Source organism: Rousettus aegyptiacus, unplaced genomic scaffold (assembly GCF_014176215.1).
Source record: "Rousettus aegyptiacus isolate mRouAeg1 unplaced genomic scaffold, mRouAeg1.p scaffold_m13_p_3, whole genome shotgun sequence".
Classification (NCBI taxonomy): Eukaryota; Metazoa; Chordata; class Mammalia; order Chiroptera; family Pteropodidae; genus Rousettus; species Rousettus aegyptiacus.
The window spans coordinates 33,898,248-33,918,088 of NW_023416306.1; the positions used below are offsets into that span (position 1 = coordinate 33,898,248).

Genomic DNA, 19,841 nt, shown 5'->3' on the forward strand with positions numbered 1-19,841 from the left:
GGAAAGAATGGAATCTTTCTCTAAAAGAGAGGGAGAGTGAGGTCACCAGTACATCCCTGCAGAGGGGTTGCTTTGAGGTGCCAGGACTGGGGAAACGATGGAGTTAGCCAGGTGGTGGTTTTTCCAAGAGGGGGCAAGGATGTTGTGAGTGTGTGCGAGTGATTACAGCTAATGACCATGGAATCAAAGCTAGAAGTGAGGATATGAGCTCAAGGCAAGAAAAAGAAGGAGGAGGAGATGGGAGGGGAGAGACGGGTAAGGGAGAGAGAGGAGGAGGGAGGGAAGGAGGGGAGGACGGAAGGAGGGAGGGAGAGAGGGAAGAAGGAAGGAAGGAAGGAAGGAAGGAAGGAAGGAAGGAAGGAAGGAAGGAAGGAAGGAAGGAAAGAAGGAAGGAAGGAAGGAAGGAAGGAAAAAAGGAAGGAAGGAAGGAAGGAAAGAAGGAAGGAAGGGGTTAAGGTTTGTGGTCTGGGAAGGTCAAAAGGCTGTGAGCAGCATAAGAGTAGCAAATGTAGCAGAGAGCTAGCAGGAAACAGGATGAAGAGTGGGATTCTTGAGATCACAGAGCTTGCTAATGACAAGGTCAAGAATATGTCCACATGAGAGTGTGATCACAGCAGGACTGAGGGCACATTTCTTACAAAGGACCAAACATAGTAAGAACGAACTGGGTATTTTCCCTCATTAGTGGGAATAATCAATAAAGAGGTCTTATTCAATTTCTAAGGTCTTTAAGACAAAAAGAGAGAGGAAGGGAGGCCAGGAGGGAGGGAGAGAGAGGGGGACATTGGCAGCAAAACAGCACCACTTAATAACATATTTCTGAAAGTGGAGCCTGAGAAAAAAATAACCAAGAAACTCAAAACTCTGCAGTTTCAGAGCTTCCCAAAGTCCTTCATCCGTACTTCTAATAAAGAGCAGCAATTTTCTGCATTTTGCAGACAAACTGGATGTGCTGGCAGCCTGCTCTCTTCCCGCCTGTTTGCAGGGATTAGGGGAAAGCAGCAGCATAACTCCTGGGCAGCAAAGCGGAGAAAACCCACAGGCAAGCTGGGGCCTGGCCTGAAGAATGCACAGCTTGGGCTGTGTCTGCTAGAGGCTCTGAAATCAGCTCCACATCATAACATTTAACCCTCGGTCAAATTCAGCATAGCGCAAGGCATGGAGCAGGCACTCTACAAATATTTGGTGTTGACCAAATGAAGGAAACTGCCTACTGCCCTGGATGGATCTTTACAGAACGTGAGGGAACCCTAGGATGCCTGTACCTTTAGAGGAGGGTCAAAATGGGCTGAGACCCTCCTGGGGAAGTGCATTTCACAATGAAAGGAGACTGTGGGAGTTAAAAGTTTGAAGCCCCAGGTTTATTCTCATTTCTACCCAGGCCACAAACATTTAGTGAACTGTTAGGCTTTGTTTGTCCAAAGAACTGGTGTCTGATATAAATCCATCAATATTATATATTTACCAGAGTGGATAAAATATAATAGAGGCCAGTGAAAAATCAAATTAAACTGTGTGTTCACCTGGGGTCTATATTGTTTTAGGTTTTCAAAAGTGTATTTTGACTCTTCCTGGTGAGAAGTTATTAGAAGAGCAGATGAGAGCTACCCCAGTGTTTCACACACAAAGATGCATATTAGGTTGACCACCAAACCACAAATGGGGAGTAATAAATAATACATAGCGATGGTCAGAATCAGTGTGAATGTGGGTCAATTACTACAGTAGTAAAGGAAGTGACGTAATTTATTTTTCAAGGAGTTAATGAAATGGATGCTCTACCTTCCAGAGCCTTCTTGTGCTTCTTAGCGTTCCCTTTCTTCCAGAAATTGAATCCAAGTCTTATAGCAGGTCATGATGAAAAAAAAAATAACTAAGGCTTCTTTGCAGAATTTCTATTACTTTTAATCAATAAAGCTGAAGGTAAATAGAGCTATTTCCTATTTTAAAGACTAGAACTGTCTCTTTTGAGTAAATAAGCCATTATTTATCTTACTTTAAATTATGTATCAAAAATAAAAGTTCATAAGATAATATACAATATGGGAAGAAAAATAATATTAGATAGGTAAATTCACTCCCCTGGTATTATTATGTTTTTCCTTAGAAGTGTTTAATAACTTTTTTGAATTATAAAACATGGGCTTGCTTTATGTAGGAAATTTGAAAATATGCAGAAAGTATAAAAAAAGCAAAGATCACCTAGATTCTCATGTACTATAATTATTAACATTCTGATGCTTTTATCTCATTTTTTCTATATAAAACGTTTGGAGTTGTGAATCCATATAAAATACATACCAAATATATTTTAATATTCTAAACTTTTTACTTAACATTACATTGTTAGCATATACTTTGTTTTACTGTCTTTGGAATTTTACCATTATTCGATTAATAATTCTGACATTATTAAACATTTAGGCTTTTTTTTTTTTGTCTGTTATAAATTATGTGGAGAGTACCAACTTGGTACATATAGTCTCCTATCCATCTTCATCCCTATTTTCTTTTGGATATACTGTAGTTGTTGCTCTTGTCCTGAACGGCTTTTCTTTTTAAACCATTATATGGTCTAATATTATTGCTAACATAAAGATAAGCTACTAAATAATCTCTTTGTTATCTGGCCAGATGATAGGAACTTTGTACTCACTACTGCGTTTGGAAATTGGTTCTCTACCATTTTCTAAGTACTCAATATCTATAAATATATCTTTCACTTTCCCTTAGGTAAATCCCTTATATCTATTTCATGTCTTACTCGATTAGCTATGACTTCTGGAACATGATTAAATCAGGGTGATGGTATATGCGTTCTTGTGTTGCTTCAGATTTTAATGGGAAAACTTTTAAAGTTTCGCCGTGGAGTACGTTAGTATAGGATGTAGTATCTTTACCAAAGGGGGCATTCTTTTCATCTTAATCTAGTAATTTGTACGAGTTATTTAATCTTGTCAACTATATGAAGACAACTATATTATTACAGTAGCATGGGGTTATTCTTTTATTATTAGGTTATACAAAAGATTATCTGAAATTTTAACTTTTTATGTCTAAAAGTCCTCACCATTCCACTGGACAAAATTCCTTGCTACAAAGTCTTCCTCCGATGCCTCAGATTTAGCTAACATTTACTGAGGGCCTATGAGGCTCCAGGCACAGTTTCTAAGTACTTTATATGCACATCTCAACAATCCTGTGAAGTAGATCTTAATGTTATTCCTATTTTATGCTTGAGGAAATATAGGTGCATAGAAGTCAAACTATTTGTTTGAGTTCACACAGCCAGTGAGTGGCAAAATTAGGACTGGGACCCTAGGCAGCCTGACACTGGCATGTGCCCACAGCCACCACAGCCATTTCCCTAGTTAGAATCACAGCTCTATCACCTGTCATGCAGGTAGCCTTGGGCAGGTCACTAAACTTCTCTCAGAAACAGTGCAACCCCGTGTTCTGCCTTGGACGCTTACGCTAAAGTAAGAATAACAATAAGAAGGGACAATATGGACCCAGTAGCATTGGGGTGAAGCTCTCTGTGACTGACATAGAATAGACACTCAATAAAATGGCATTTCTTCTTATTACTTTTATTTACTTAACAAGTATGTATTGAATGCCCGCTCTCTGCCAGATATTATTCTGGCATTTGGGAAATAACGCTGCTCTCATGGAACTTCTCTTACAGTATATTCTAAAATTATTTAATATTATATTATACTATATATAACACTCTACTACAGGTTCCCAATCCATTATCTGCACTTCTGAAATCTAAAACATTCTGAAAACCTAAAGTTAAACTCATTTGGCGCTAACACCTGACCTGAACTGCAGCAAGGTTATCTTTAGACTTTACTTATTCCAGTTAGTGTGACTCGTCTTTGGTTTCGCTGCAGAAATATTACTGAATGTGACTATAAAGAGCTCCCCCAGGTCCCACTGGAGGTGGTAGTGATATTCACTATAGGAAACATATTGTATTTCTAAAATCCAAAAAGTCCCTAAATCCAAAGTATCCGGTTCTGGGAGTTTTAAATTAAAAAAAAAAAAAAAAGTATGGTCCTGTATAATCTATGATAATATTACACTATGCTAGAAAAGAAGCATATTAAATTCTAGTGTAATCTAACAGTGTGATCAATTTGTTCTCTCAGTTAGCATGCAAGTCCCTTGAAGGTACTGTCTTTTCTTGCTCATCGTATTGTCTCCCATAGTAATTCACATGCTCCCAGGTAGGTTCTTGACAATCATTTCCATTCAAATGAATTCAATCCAAGAGAATCCTCCTGGATCCAAGGTATTTCAGTTCCCTTCTAGGTTAGTTCCTTCAGATGAAAACATCAGCATAGCCACTACTTTCTAACTAACTGTGAGGCTAATGGGCAGGGCAGACCATACGAAGAGTTGTCTTTGACTTACATTTCTATATACCTAGAGGTGATGTTCTGTCTCCTGTCAATGTATTTGGTCTTAAATATCGCAAAAGTACTTGATTTTTTAATAGAATGTTCAAAATATTTCAGTACATTTTAACAATTTTACTTACATCAAAAGTCTGGCTCAAAATGTTTTGGCAAAGAGCAGAACTGGTGTTTGCTCAAATGGTAAAGAGCTCTGTTTCTCTGAGGTTTCTGCTCAAAAATGTCCCCAAGATGCAGTGCAACCCAGTGTTCTGCCTTGAAACAAGACATGAGCCATTAAATCCTGTCTTACACTTCAACCATGAAGGCTTCCTTATGTTTTTGGAGCTGTTTCATCTTGTCTATTGTTTTGAGTTTCATATGAGATTAGGATTTGCTGGCATTGCAGAGGGAGATACCAAAATTGCCTCGAGCAAGTTCTATAAGCCATAAATAAGAACAATGATTTACATAATTACTTTTACACAATTCATTTTTCAAAGTACTCCCACATACCTGATTTCAGAATACTTTCCCATGAGCTGGCTTCCCCGGGTCAGCCATGTATAGCCATTGTTCGCATGGCCATCTTCATCTACTGATGTAGAAGGCAATGCTTTTACACAATTTTACAACATGACTACTACAAAGCAGTATTTTTGATTTTCAGCCAACCCAATATGTCATCTTTAGATTTTTGTAGGTTTGTTGCTATCTCTGCCTCAGTCTCATAGTACAAATGCCAGAAAAATTATCCCATGGTTCTGGCATCTGATGGACACACCCTTCTTTGATGTGGAAAAGTTCACTGTTCCAAAGGCAGGAATGGCTGCCTTTCAGAGTCAGCTAGTTTTACTAACAGAAAATAGCTTAGCACACTCCATCTTGCAGTGCAGGATCATGTACAGATGAACACTGAATACATATACTGTGATGATTGATAATGATGATGGGGCAAGCAAGGAAAGTTACCTTGAACAGGGCTAAATACTCAATAATTATTGACTGATGAATGGTGACAGCTACTAAATGCCACCCTAAAAGATAGCTACACTTGAAAAGATAAGTAGGTGAATTCAAGCTCCAAGGTAAAATGCCCAGGATTGAATTGTGGGTCTTTCTCAAAGCAAGCATTCCTGGAAGAGTGGGAAGGAAAACATAAGCAGTTGTTATGGGTTTTCCCTGCCAACGGAATACTATTTACCCAAGACAGAAGACTGAGGCTGTATCCACTATAAGGAATGTTAATTATTTCCTGGGCAAGAAAGCCATTGCTATTCATCTATTTTGCTTATGTTTTGTAGTATTAGCTACAACAGCTACATTATTTGCAGTGTCCAGTGCTAAATGAAATGTGTACTCCTTGTTCATAAATTGTTAAGAATTCCAAAATGTTAACAGCTGAGCATTAAAACAAGAAACCTTCTACAGGAGTCCTGTGTGAAGGCACAGGTCCCCTTCCATGAAGCTGATCCTGCATCTGGTTTATATATAATATCATTATTATTCATCTTGTTACCTGTAATTGATGGGCTCTTGGAATCCCAGGAGACTCAACAGGTGGGCAGAGTTAATAAGATTATAAAGTTTCCATAAAATCATGCCTGGGTTTAGATGAGATGAGGTGGTATAGAACCTTCCAGTCACAGGACACTGTACACAGAGCATGAAGGTAACTGGAAAATGGCAGAGACTCTTGGTAGAGTTTCAGTCTGAAGAGTGTGAAAGGCAGCACAGGGGTGTGTTGAGAAATCTGGGCAAGACCAGATGACAACAGGGTCTGAATGGCACAAAGCATCTCCCAACCTGCTCCTATTGCCAGAGCCACTGTGTGTTTCCATGTTCAGCATAATTCTACATTAATCTCATAATGTCTTAAATCTAACTGCAAGCGGGCTCAATGATGAGTGTCTGCTGAAGGGTGGTGTCCCTTAAACCACTCCGATTCTGGAGCAGTGACAGCTACAGAGCAGCTTTGTCCCCAGATGTTTTTGATGGCATATTCCCAAGAATTACTGGTGTTTTCTCCCATTGATATATGAGAAACAAAACACACTTAAATTCAGTGAGGAAAAAAGAAATCCTTGCTATCTCTTGTGAAAAGGCAATGGCCATCCAGGAGTTCCCAATACAAAAGAAAAATGTGGAGCTTAGTGAAGAAGATTAAACTACCACATCCATCAAAGGCAAAAAGAGAGTGTCATAAATCTGTGAACAATCCCAGAAGGCATCTGGTAGACCTCACCATCTATCTTGGACTGTCAGAGAAGAGTGTGTGTGGGTCTTTGAGATGAGTCCTCCATTACAGCTGCTTCTCACACTCTGCCCAGAGCCCAAAAGCTACCCAACGTGCAAGTGGGCAGCATATCATTTCCAGTGAGGTCAACAGAAAGGAAGATTATTTAGCAAATCACATCCCAAAAAGATTTGAGGGCAAAATTGGTTTAGTTGTTGAATATAGAGGAAATAAAGACATTCTAAAATGTTGGGTACCATGGTATACAGAAGAAATCACATCTTGAAGTCCATGAAATGAACTTGCCTTCACATGTCCTTTGTTTAACTATAATATTGTTTAAAAAATCTATACATGATCTGCCAACATTTTATCTTACTGTATTTTATTTTTTGACGATTTTGTTGAGATTTATTACTTATCATTTGGATTTCCCAAACCCCTAAAAAGACAGAGAAAATTTTAATGCTAACATTTTAAAATCAGAAAATGTCATATAAAAATACTGATTTCTAGCTTCCCTTTAAAAAAAATAAAAATAAACAAACGATACTACAAAAGGGTCCACATTCTATCAGCAGAAACAAAGTGACCTCTTTTGAACCAGGTAAGCAATGTTGCCAGGAGCCTACTGCACTAATTTCTATATTTGCCTGGCCCCGATAATAGCCCCTGAGTTGGCAATCCCTGAATCATAGATCATACAAGTAAATAGAATTCAATTTCTCACTCCTCTTCAGTGTGTAAAAGAGATCTACATACATTTTCTTTCTTCCCTTCCTTTGAACTTTACTAGTCCTCCCCAAAAAATCAATAAAAAATTTTCATTCCAATTTTTTTAAAAGAAACAAAAATCATATTGAGTTAGAGACACAAAGAGGGACAATTCTACTTTTTTTGGTGCTAATAAGTCCATTTGAGTCTCTTTGGAATGGATAAGAGATTCATCTGTTAGGAGAGGTAGGGTTGAAGATGGGAAGATTGTCTTCTCCTTTAGGAAATCTTCCCCTGAACCCTGAATCTCCCTAATGACAAGCAGAATTAGGGAGAAGAAGCAGAATCAAGGAAATGCAAAATTTCCCTGTCATAAGAATAAATCCTGAAAGATAAATTTTTAGCTTCAACATAGAATGAAGTTATAGCTCTTTGACAAATCATGTTCTGGGTTGTCATGACAACTGGGCCCATTAGAGGTGTGCATAAAGAGGCCTGCCCATGAATCAGAATGTTTTAGGAAGGGGTTAAAACAAACATTTCTAGACGATTCCCAAGATGTAGTGCCAAAAAATATAATTATAGACATTCGTATCAGTCTGCCATAAAGCATGACAGCTCCAATTTTATAAAATGTTAATTTAAAAAATCTATTAAACCCGTGTCCCTCTGAGAGAAATTAATATCACACCTGAGGTTGGGAGTCAGTTCAACTCAGAGGCTGTGAAAATTAGATGGCAAAGTCAAAAAGGAGGCTTAAAAGCAGACTAACCCATAGCAATTTAGTTAAGAGTTTGGGCTAGATTTTGACTCTCAAGAGAAGAAATGCTGAGGGCCAGATGACAGTGCTTGGAGACTTTTCAGAAGCTTAAGAGAACACGAAAAAGTAATCAAAGATTTGGAAATGGAATTAGAAAGGAAACCAGTGGGAGATAGAAATTAGTTCACCAGAAAACACAGGGATGGAGCATCATAGAATCATTCAATCTGGGAGGGCACAGATAATAAGCGGTAACCATTAGTAACTTCCAATGAGGTCAGGAAAAATGAGAAGTAGCTTGAAATCAGACATTGGAAAAATACTTCTTAAAGTTAAGGTCATGACATTCTACTCTGAGGGTCACAAATTGGCAGCCAACAGGCCAAACGGAATCAAGAGACAAGTTCTGTCTATGTTCTTCTAAAAATGTAGTGTTTGCCAACATTTAAAAATCAGGAGCTTACACATAAAATTCTAGCTTCTTCTCTTTTAAAAAGAAGATGATGTGGCAGTAGCAGGCCTAGATTCCAATGTGGTGACTGGAGCTGGGTTCACAGAAACTCCATGAGGATGAGGGGTGTGCCTCGTTCAACTCTGTGGCCTCAGCACCAAGGACAGTATGTAAAAGGCACTCTATAAATGGTTGAATGAATGAATGAGCAGAAGTTGTCCTTTTTGAACAAGGCCACACTCTCCAGGGGACTTCACCACCCAGACTGCCACTTGCCTCCCCTAAAGGCATTTGAGGTTTCTACTTTGCTCAGTGCTGTAATCTTTTCTTCAGTTGAGATGCTACATTGCCTGTTGACATGAATTCCCATAGAACCCACTCTAATGGCCACAAATGCAAGCCTTTGAAGCGAAATGACAATGCAATAATATTCTTTAAGGATTTTTGTAAATAGTCCAAAAAACAAACTTCCTTTAAAGGTTTGGCATCATAGTTCATCCTGCAGGCAGAAAGCTGTATGTGTAGAGGTTTCCTACACAATCGAAAAGCAATGTTCCTATGAAATCTCTCACAAACCAAAACGGTATAAAGCGAAGAAGTAATTATCATTAATTTACATGGAAAAATGTTTGAGCATTCCAAGATCCCCAAAATAGCCCACCATATTATACCAAATAACACATAAAACCTAAAATAACACTAACATATAGTAGAAGCCAGTGCCGCTCTCTACGTTCAGAGTGCACACGGCCTCTGTAACCGCTCTCTGCAAATAAACACTGACGCTGTTCTCACTTTTTGCTTTTTGTCATAGAAGCAAAAATCTGCTCCAGATTTCTTTCAGTTAGCAAAAACAGGTACTAATACAGATCTTTCATAAAAGCACAGTGGTGGAAAAAGCAAACTTTCTAAAACCAGTGGACACCCATATATGCTAAAGCTTCTTCGGTGCTTGAACAGGGCAAGTACTTCTGATAGGCTTCAGATCTGAGTGCTTGTGTAGTCGTTCAACAAACACTGAACCTCTTCTAAGCGCTAGTATGACTAATTGCCATGTAATATGTCTCTTGCACCTTAATGTCCAGAGATTTAAACTGTTGTTTAATGAATAAATGAGTACTGGGAATCACTACAGGCAATAACTATATTTTGTGACTCTGCTATGTGCCAGATATATACGTTCTTAACTATTATTCTTATTTCATAGGAGGCGAAACTGAAACTTAGACTGGTTAAGAAATAAGTCCACAGCAAAAGCCAGTCAGGGATTTGACCCTAGATCTGCTTGGCACCACACCATGTGCATTCCATTATGCTATCAACCTCTCAAATAAGCTCTATTCTTAAGTGTCATGGGTTCAATAGTGACCTCCAAAAAAGATATGTCCAATTCTAAACTCTGGAACCAGTGAAGGCGACCTTACTTGTGGGGTGGCGGGGGGAGGGGAAGAGTCTTTGCAGATATAATTAAGAATCTTAAGGTGAGATCATCCTGGATTTAGGGAGGGCCCAAAATCCAACAACAAATTATCCATACAAGGAGAGGACCCACAGACACAGAGGAGAAAAGGTGATGTGAAGACAGGAAGAGATTGTAGTGATGTGTCTATAAGTCAAGGAGTGCCAACGGTGGCCAGCAGGTGCCAGAAGCTAGTTGAGGCATGGAAGAGATCCTCCCTCAGACCCTCCAGAAGGAACCAACCCTGTCAATACCTCAGTTTCATACTTCTGGCCTCCACAACTGCGAGAGAATAAATTTGTTGTTTTAAGCCACTAAGTTTGTGGTGATTTCTTACAGCAACCCTAGGAAACTAATACATCACAACATCCCGGGGCCACTTACTAAAGAAGTTCCCCCCAAAATCTTAATCTGTACTGTTCATAGGGAAGATCAGGCTGCAGTCAGGATCCTATACCTTTACTGGTCTTTCTTACTTCACAGGTTTCCTATTTCTAATCAAGCCTTTCAGCCGGAGGTGTCACACAGCATTACACCCCAAAAAATGCTCCCATCTCAACAAAAGTGAACTCAACTGAGCATTATATATACTTCATTGGGTTCTTTGAAAACACAGTTACTGGAGGACAACCCAGGCTGTCTTCACTAAATCATTCAATATGACACAGTACCTATATGGAGTATAGGGAGAAAGGTATCATTTCTGTGTAGGCAATTCTGGGGAAGCTTCTAGGAAATGGAAATTGTAAAAGAGAGGAAGGCAGGAACTGAGCTAGGTCTTGAAAAGGGACAACAGTAATGATAATCATCACAATGCTATCATTTATTGAGCACCTACAACATGTCACAAGCTGTCCTACTGCCTTGATGTACTTTTCCCACTTTATTCTCCTAGTCACCCCACGATGTAGCTAGCTAGCTAACTCTATGACACTCTTGTTTTCCTGAGGAGAAATCTGGGACTTGGAGAGTTAAGGGCCAAGTCCACAGTCACCCAATCAATAAGTGACTGGACTCTGACAGATGAATGCACAAAGTGGTGGGAAGAAGGAGGTCAGGCCAGGCAGAGAGAGCAGCTTGGGGAAGAAGGACGGAGGTGGTAGATGTCAAAGACACGGCTGAACAGTCAGGCTGGAGGGAGAATGTTCTGCAGTTTGGATGCCCTTTTGGGGAGCTTGGACCTAATCTACTTAGCTGTGCAAGTTGCCAGAGGTGTGAGAGTACAAGGCTGACTGGTTCAAATATATTTTCGGAGAAAAATGTTGGACCCAGTAGTGGAAGCACGGTGAGAAGGAGTGGGAAGACCAGTCTGTCTCTCTCAAACATGGAGGGCCTGAAGGAAGGCAAGGGTGCTGAGACCAGAGAGGATGTGGCAGATGTGAAAGAGATCATGGAGCAAGACAGTTTGACTGCAGGACAGTTTTCAAAAGGTGACAGCAAGAAAGCTGTCCTGGCTAATCCGGAGGTTTAGAAGGACAAGCAAAGTGTTTTCAACAGCAGAAGACATGGGCCAAGGGCTGGGTGGGTAGACGTGGTGGATTCAGTTTACAGAAAAACTGATCTGTTTTTGCCTCCATGCCCCTCCAACTCCAGGGATGTCTGGTTAGCAGACGGCGCTGCAGCTTCTGTCTTCTCTCTCTGCCCCTGATGGACTTCCTTCAAGGGGCACTGGTTGGCGTTTAGACGGTATATCTTTAAGTTAAATACATGAATAGTCTTCAGCTGTCCAAAGTAAATAGTATACACACTCTAGGTCTGAATCATGCAGAATGTGTAAACCACTGGTCGGCTTCCCAGAAAGGTCCACCTCACCAGCATCGGGTTGGCTGTGTCTCACAGGCCCAGAACTCAGCACTGGGGTACAGAGTACCCCAAACACTTCCTGCAGTTAAGCTAGGAAATTATCAAACTCAGATCTGGGAGCTGCTTCAGGCTTTTGTGAACTCATTCAGGGCTATCTAGAATTGCTGCCAGTGCCAGAGCACCTTCCTAGTCCCTATGGACCCGCCCCTGCCATCTCTGAGGGGCCGGACAGTCCTCTCTCCATGCAGCCCTAGAATAAGAGTCCATTTAAGAGTCTGGGACCCACATACCTAGTAGTCAGTGTCTAAGATAATCTGAATTCACACACTTATCTCATTAAGAAGCAGCTAAAAAAGAATGTTAACAAGCACCAAACTGGACTGGAAGCAGAAAACAAGGGTTCAAATCCTGACTCAACCTGTGGTTCTTATTAGCTGTGGGCTTGGGAAAGTCACAGATCTCTGGTGGTGGGCCATACTAGGGTCCTCTGGGTCCACTGTAGCTGCGGTTGTGCACCCAGCCCCTGTAGCAGCCAGTACCTGTTTCTCTTTCCTGGAGGACTGGTCTTGAGCTACCAGAGCCCACTCTTGTCTGTGGGATCCTCAGCCAGTGATGAGTGGGCACCTGAATACGAAAGCCCCACACTCATATCTCTCGGGGTTAATTGTCTCCTCCAGGAGACTATGTCTGAAATCATTCTCCTGTTAACACCCCTTTCCCTGTCCTGCTTCCCCCGCTCCCCCTGGTTGCTTGGGGCACACCCTTGATAAATCGCTCATATGTGAATCCTGATCACAGCGTCTGCTTCCAGGAAGCCCAACCGAAGACAAGTATCTGCTCAAGGCTGCAGTGGAGGAATCTTATCTTAAAGCCGCAAGCAGAATATCCATCATGAGGGTCACAACAGGCAAAATCTGGCAAAAAGACATGTTTTGTTTGGCTTACAGAGACTTAAAGAAATGTGATGGGTCTTGCCAACATTTCAAAACAGGGAAATTTCACACAAAAACCCAAATCTCCCCTTGTCTTGAAAAATCGGAAGATCCAGCTACCCTGAGCCTGCACTCATTCCTGCACAGCAGACTGGGGGTGGGGGGTGGGAAGGCACTGGAGGCTAGTCCCCACCAACCCACCTACTTGCTCACATCCGTAGTCACTGGAGTTGGCAACCTATGGTCCAGCACATATTAAGTACTCAATAAAGTCTGTCAAATCCAAATAAGGCATCGTTTTTCTTGAAAACAATTCAGCTTGAGGGCTGATGGAGAGCAGGGGTGAATAATCGTGTAAGTTCCACTCCAGCTCTTTCCTCATGCCTGGCAAGGCACTGATGTACACTTCCACAAACGCTCTTCTGAAAGAAGATGAATCAATGACGAGCGCTGCCATGATAGGAAATTTGTTTGACAGGGAACATGTAATGAAATGAAATAAAATCACTTGTGGTTTCAGTATGCAGGCGAGAAAAACAAAAACAGGTCTTAGTTTCAGATGTTGTTTTATGTTGCCATAAATAAAAGGATGGCTACGGCTCAAAAATGACATTTTAAACATTTCAAAATGTTGACTTGCCTAGCCTGTGTACTTTTTTTTCGCCTTTAAGAATGATTATAGTCGAGGTCCTTTAAACCAAGGTAGCTGGTAGGAAATCATTTAAAGAAGCAGTGGTTCCCTTGAGCACTGGAGCCCAGCTGTCCAGCCAGGAGTGTTCAGGTCGCTGTCGGATGGCTCAGCATGTGGTACAGAGGGATGGGAGCAGTTGTTACTCAGCACCTCAGTTAAGTAGAGGTCAGATAAGAAAGCTCCTGTTTTCTGAGAGAATGCTGCAGACTTCAACTTCGGGGTACGTAATTGAGCAAGGGTCCCAGCTACACCCTGAAACCCATCCGTGCTCCGAAATCCATCCCCTCATTTGCACTGAGTCCATCCGTGCTGCCCAAGGACTGGTCCAGCACCGATGACTGAGAGTGGCAGGACTAAAACAGACCCATTCTGGAGGACAAGAAGGGCTAACTTTGGCTCTAAGACTCCCTAATAGCCTTGCCCATGCTCCCTTGGAGTAAATTGTCTAAAATGCTTGACTTAGCTCTCTACCCTTCCCCCACCCCCACGTTTATTCACTAAGGCCATACTTGCATTCCCACCCTAAGCTCTCACAGCCTTCTCTGGCTCCTTCTCCATCCCCTCACACAAGAGTTTCTCCTGATTAAAATCTTTGAAGCTTTAATCCCATCTTGGCATCTGCTTCTCAGAGGACACATTCTGCATTTGAAAATTCCTACTGCCTCTGTTCAGCAAAATCTGCCTACTTTACCGAATAAGCAGACTCCCAACTTCTGTGTGGTTATGTGAATCCAAAGAAGAAGAAAAAACTTTTCAAGAGAATGAGAAATAAGTGCATAAAGAGATTGGGTATGGAGTTAAGAGGAGAACAAGAAAAGGAAGGAGGGGGAAGGGGAAGGGGGAGAAGAAGGAGGAGATAACTTCTCAGAGTCCTCCATTTGAACTATTTTCTACTACATAAAAATGGACACGGAGATTCCCAAAACATGACCTATTCACATCTCTAGGAAAAACTCTGAGACTTTGTATATTACCTGACTTGCTCCAGAATCCCAGCTGTTAGATTGCCATTTGAGTAGGAGATGTGCGGTCTCTGAGAGGACTGCTGTCCAAGAAGTCCTATGTGACCACAGAGGAGACCACATGGTTCTCATTCTCAACACCCCTAATCCCAACATGTCCAATTGTCGTTTTGTGGAAAGGCCGAAAAAGAAAAGTACATGGCCTGTGTGAAATATGTAAACCATGCCTCATAACCAAAGAAAGAAAGAACATAATTTCCACATAATTTTCTTCTCTCTCTCTCTCTCTCTCTCTCTCTCTCTCTCTCTCTCTCTCTCTCTCTCTCTCTCTCTCTCTCTCTCTCTCTCTCTCTCTCTCTCTCTCTCTCTCTCTCTCTCTCTCCCCTCTTTCCCCGTTAAGAGGGTTAATGTTAAATAGAAGTCTTCATGCTGGTTACTTATAATTCACAGCAAAATAGAAAAGGGAGACAAAATCAGCAGTATCGTTTATAAACCCCAGAAAATGAAAGTTTCCAAGCTGTCATAAATAAGGATGGGAGCATTTGCCAAGTCAGAAATTTTGCCAAGTATGAAATCCACTCAATCCTTATATCTTGGAGCTCGGAAAAGAACACCAACCTTTGGGGACTTGTAATCATTTCTTCTCAGCAAAACTTTTTTGCTTTTCATAAGGAAGTAAAAACAAAAAGCAAAAAAATACGATATGGAAAGTTTTTTAAAGGCGTTGGGAACATTAAAGCACAGCCAGCACTGGGAAGGCAATAACGGCATAACCTGTATATATATTGGGATTAATGTCCTATTTAATCAAACAGGGCATAAAAGTATGCAATATGCCTATTCTGTGTGTGTGTGTGTGTGTATGTGTGTGTGTGTGTGTGTGTGTGTGAGAGAGAGAGAGAGAGAGAGAGAGAGAAAGAGAAAGACAGAGAAGAAAGTTGTCTTTCCTTGCTAGTGCCTGTCTCTCACACACATAATCTTTCTCCTATGCACATATACCACCCTAACAGTTAATTTTAATGTGTAAAAATTAAAGAAAGGACAAAGTATATCATATGGGTTTGTGTTGGGTGGAAAGGGAACTAGAGGAAATCATCATAATTTTTTTTTAAAAGATAAAAGGGAAAGAGAAAATAGGTTACAAGAGAGGAGACACTTTTCACCAGTCTATACTGAGTCAAAAAGAATTAGAGCCACAGAAATGAAGTGCAGAGGTCTGATGGCTATCTCGGAGCTCACAGACGGGGTCCCCCAAGAGACAAAGAAAGCGCTGACCTTGGAGAAGCAGGGCCAGAGTATGGGTTTTACAGACAGAAAGGTCTAATTTGTGAGAACTTGGAGAAGTTACCCACCTTTCTAAGCCTTTGTTTCCTCATGTGTAAAATGTAGACAATTACAGCATCAACATTATAGATATTACCAATTAGATCATGACCCATGAAGCCATTGATGGCATCCGTTTTGCCGATCATGGTAACCTCAGTGCTTTGCTCATTGTCTGACCTATGATCGATGCTTAACACATATTCACTAAATTTCGAATAGATTTGATGTAAGATAGAACACGATAGTATATTAGAGAATTTAGTATATGTGTCAGTTAAGGTCACATCAAGAAAAAAGAACTCCCTCCAAATGGTTTAACTTGCAAGATGTAGGGACAATGTACAGAGGTATGGCCAGGTTAAAGGGACAAACAAGGAATGGTGAGGCACTGGGGACTGACTACAGTGGGAAGCCTTTCCCACCTTTAAGGTTTAGGGGACAGATGGAGAAAAAGAGAAAAGATGGAGCCCATCATAAAGGTCTGTGGAGAGATGAGCCCTGTTGGAGATAAGCCTTCTCCCCTCCCCCATAGAACAGGGCAGACATATCCTGACCCCTCTCCTTCACTGGAGACCCGTTAGTCACCACACTGTTCAAACGCACTGAGAAGCCAGCCTACTATCAGCACCAAAGCAATACATGGCATGCAATTACACAGTATTTAGAAAAGGAAGGTGATAGAGAGGTTTGGGGTCTCCACCAAATCCAGAAGCCTAAGTAAATGCAGAGAGAAAAATCTGTCAATGAAGTAATCTTTGCACAGCCTAAAGCACCCTAATAGGCTATGGCTTAGTTCATTTCAAACCTAGAACTTTCCTAGAAGTAAAACAGTGCTGGTGACTCTTACCACCACCCCTGAGGCTCAAGGGTCTTTAGTGAAATTTCGTGAACTTACCTGAAGCTGAATTCTAATCCTTAAAGCAAACAGCCGTGGCCTACGTTTTTATTTAGCAATTCAGCAAGAGTAATTACTGCATGATGAGAATTATTAAAAAGAAACGGAAGGTGATGAATAAACACAAAAGAAGATTCTCCTTGCCTCCTGGGAAACAGAATAAAAATTTTAAAAGAAGAGAAGGAGGAAGAGAATTTATTGTTCATTAGTTTATGATCAGGCAGAGATTTTAATTCAGTAAACAATGGCCCTAGGGTCTTGTGGTGTATGAGATGAGACTTGACCAAATGACTGGAAAATTAGCATGTGCCCTTGGTAATCTCTTTCAGTCACTAGCTGCCAGACAGGACAGTCAGGGACAGGAATGATGACGTGACTGAGCTGCTTAGATGATGCTCTGTCTCACTGTGTTTCAGAGGCAAGGAGCAGCTCAGGCATTTTCTGTCACCTTGTTCCAATGACTAGATTCTCTTCATGCAGGTGACAGAATGTGTAGACAAACATACCTTCCCCCCCCCACGCCCCTCCCACTCCACCACCATCAAGGTGGAAGGTGGTGTCTCTCTCTACCACTCATCGAAAGTCAGGACGGCCCCAAATGAACAAGAAGTACTCAAGTTCAAGAGCAACAAGAAAATTCACTTTAGAACAATCAAAAACAGCACCTCCATTTTCAGTTACAATGGACAAAGCAAACGTGGTCTGGGTTTTCATTAATTAATTGGCACTGAATAGATATTTGATGCAACTTCTGCTTCATGAGGTACAATTTTGAAAGCATGTGAGAATTTCACTCCCATGCCCTGTACCTGCAAGTCAAGATCTATAGGGCTTGATTAGTGGCGCACATAACTGGGGGCTTCCTGGGACAGTGTACATCTCCCCAGTGACTAAAGTTCACCTTACAATTCTGCTTTGCCACAATAATAATCTCTGCTCAGCTGCTGGTGCTGGTAGGAGTGACTGCTGGGGCACTTGCACGTCTCTAAGAGTATTCTAGGCATCTCACTGGCCTCGCTCCACTCCTGGCCCTGCTCAATGATCCAGCCCACATAGAGTGGTTGTTCCGAGTACAGGCACTCGAGCCGGCCCGCCTAAATTCAAATCCCGGTATTATCATTCATCAGCTAGGAGATGTGGGACAAGGGCCCTCAATCAATCTGTTTCTCAGTTTGCTAACATTTATAATGGAAGCAATATTATCAATGGCCACACAAGCTTGTAGGGAATGAATTAATACATGAACGAATTAACACATTAATATTTGTTTTAATACTAAACCATAGCATGTGCTTAATACACAGTGAGAAATCAATACCCGTTAACTATTACTGCACCTTTTAGATCAGTGGTAAATCTCACTTCAAAATGTGTTAGCAAAAGTGGTAACAATAGTTTAAGTACTTGAAATTAAGTACTGATAAAATTTCATGCTACTCATTTAAAATTATTTAACAACAACAAAAGCCCGCATTATTAAAGAAATTAAATTTTATTACTTCAAACATGAAGTAGCTCCAACTAGGCTAATTGCGTGTTGCCTACTAGAGCTTTTATGAGAAACTACCTCAGGAAGCAGAAAAGAAAAATCTGGTTATTTGTAACTCATTGCCTGTAAACACTTGAAACAAGTCTTTTCTTTCAAGTAATCTCTCAGTCAATTCATTTGTTACTTTTATTCTTAGCCAAAGATTTTCAGATGGATAATTCAAAAGTTAAAGTGAATGTAGACCCCATTCAAGTGATCAAAACTTCTGAATTAATCAAGTGAGAACAAAAGAAGCAGACCACATTTGGGATGTGACCTTCAGTGGTATTTTTTCCCAGAATCCACAAAGTACACAGCACTATTCAAACTCATTAAATGATCGTAATACAGGCCCAAGCAAATCACATCTTATTATTTTACCAATATCAAATCTGAGGTAGAATCAATGCACAAGAATCACCTGAGCAGAAAGAAGGATCTGGGAGAAGAATCACAATAACTCCTGGGAAAACTCCAGAGTGGCCTTCACAGCTTGGACACATCCGGACTGAATGCATGTGAAATTCCCTTTCATCTAGACTCCATCAGTTGTGTTCACACAATCACCATATAATCAACACATACAAGAGAATCTGTGTGTGATCCGTGGGCATTTACTGAGGCACACCCAAGTACAGTGCAAACCCAAGTCCTTCAAAGCATTTTATTAGGGAAACCAAGGGCCCCTCATTTGCCGGGCAATGTGCTAAGATCTTTACATGCACCATCTTACTTAACTCTCCTAAGAGCCCAGCGGGGAGGCACTACTACTATTATCATCATCTCATTAGCAAATAAGGAAACAGGAATGGAGTGGTGAATAACTTTTCCAAGGTTATTTAGCTCATGACGGTAGCTAGGATTCAAACTTGAATAGTCTGCGTCCAGTGCCTACTGCCACAAATGATTACACGGCCTGCAGATGACCGATGCAACCTGTTCTCGGCTTGGCATATTTTGAAGGGTGTTTAGAAAAAACACAGTCACCAGCACTAAACAGGCTTTTAAAAGAAGGTCTGTATACTTGGCTTAAGAAGACATCGGGCCACACTGAATCAGTTTTTCCAATCTCTAGGTCTTCGATGTGGAGCCAAACCCTTTCAAGATTACCAGCAGTGGGCTCAAATGGATCACAGCTGGTGTCCCACATACCTTACTGTTAGGTGCCATTTTAAAAGGGGAAAATGAGGAAAGGACAGTGTGGCCAGCTGGGGGACGAAAACAAAAGAGACATGAAGTGTAGGTACCACATTAATAGCTATAGTTCAACAGTATCTTAACTCCATGTCTGCTTGTCTTCCTTGCTTTCCCCTTCCATGAAAACACAGTTCATCATGTTATCTGACCACAAAGTCACTTGCAATGCAGGCACAGGGCACCAAGTACACCCTCTGGCTGGGACCTAGGTCATTCCAAGTTTTCAAAATACCAAAGTGTTTTCTCACAAAATGTAGGGTTGTTGTCTTTTTAATTCTCTTAAACATTTTGTTTTGTTTTGTTTTGTTTTAGTGTTGCCTATTAGCCAAATAAAAATGTAGCCAATGGCAAGAATCAATAAACAATAAATGTATAATTCACATTGATGGAAACTAAAGGTTCTTTCTGGGGGGAGATTTATTTCAAAATCTATAGTAGGTTTGGGACGCCCCCCCCCCAAACTCTCTATGACATTTCTCACACT

The 19,841-nt window shown here is 41.0% G+C and overlaps 1 protein-coding gene across 5 annotated transcripts in view; it reads right to left on the reverse strand.

The window, feature by feature from the left end:
* NTRK2 (neurotrophic receptor tyrosine kinase 2) overlaps positions 1-19,841 on the reverse strand; it is a 319,160-nt gene that overhangs the window by 165,748 nt on the left and 133,571 nt on the right. The window lies entirely within an intron of this gene.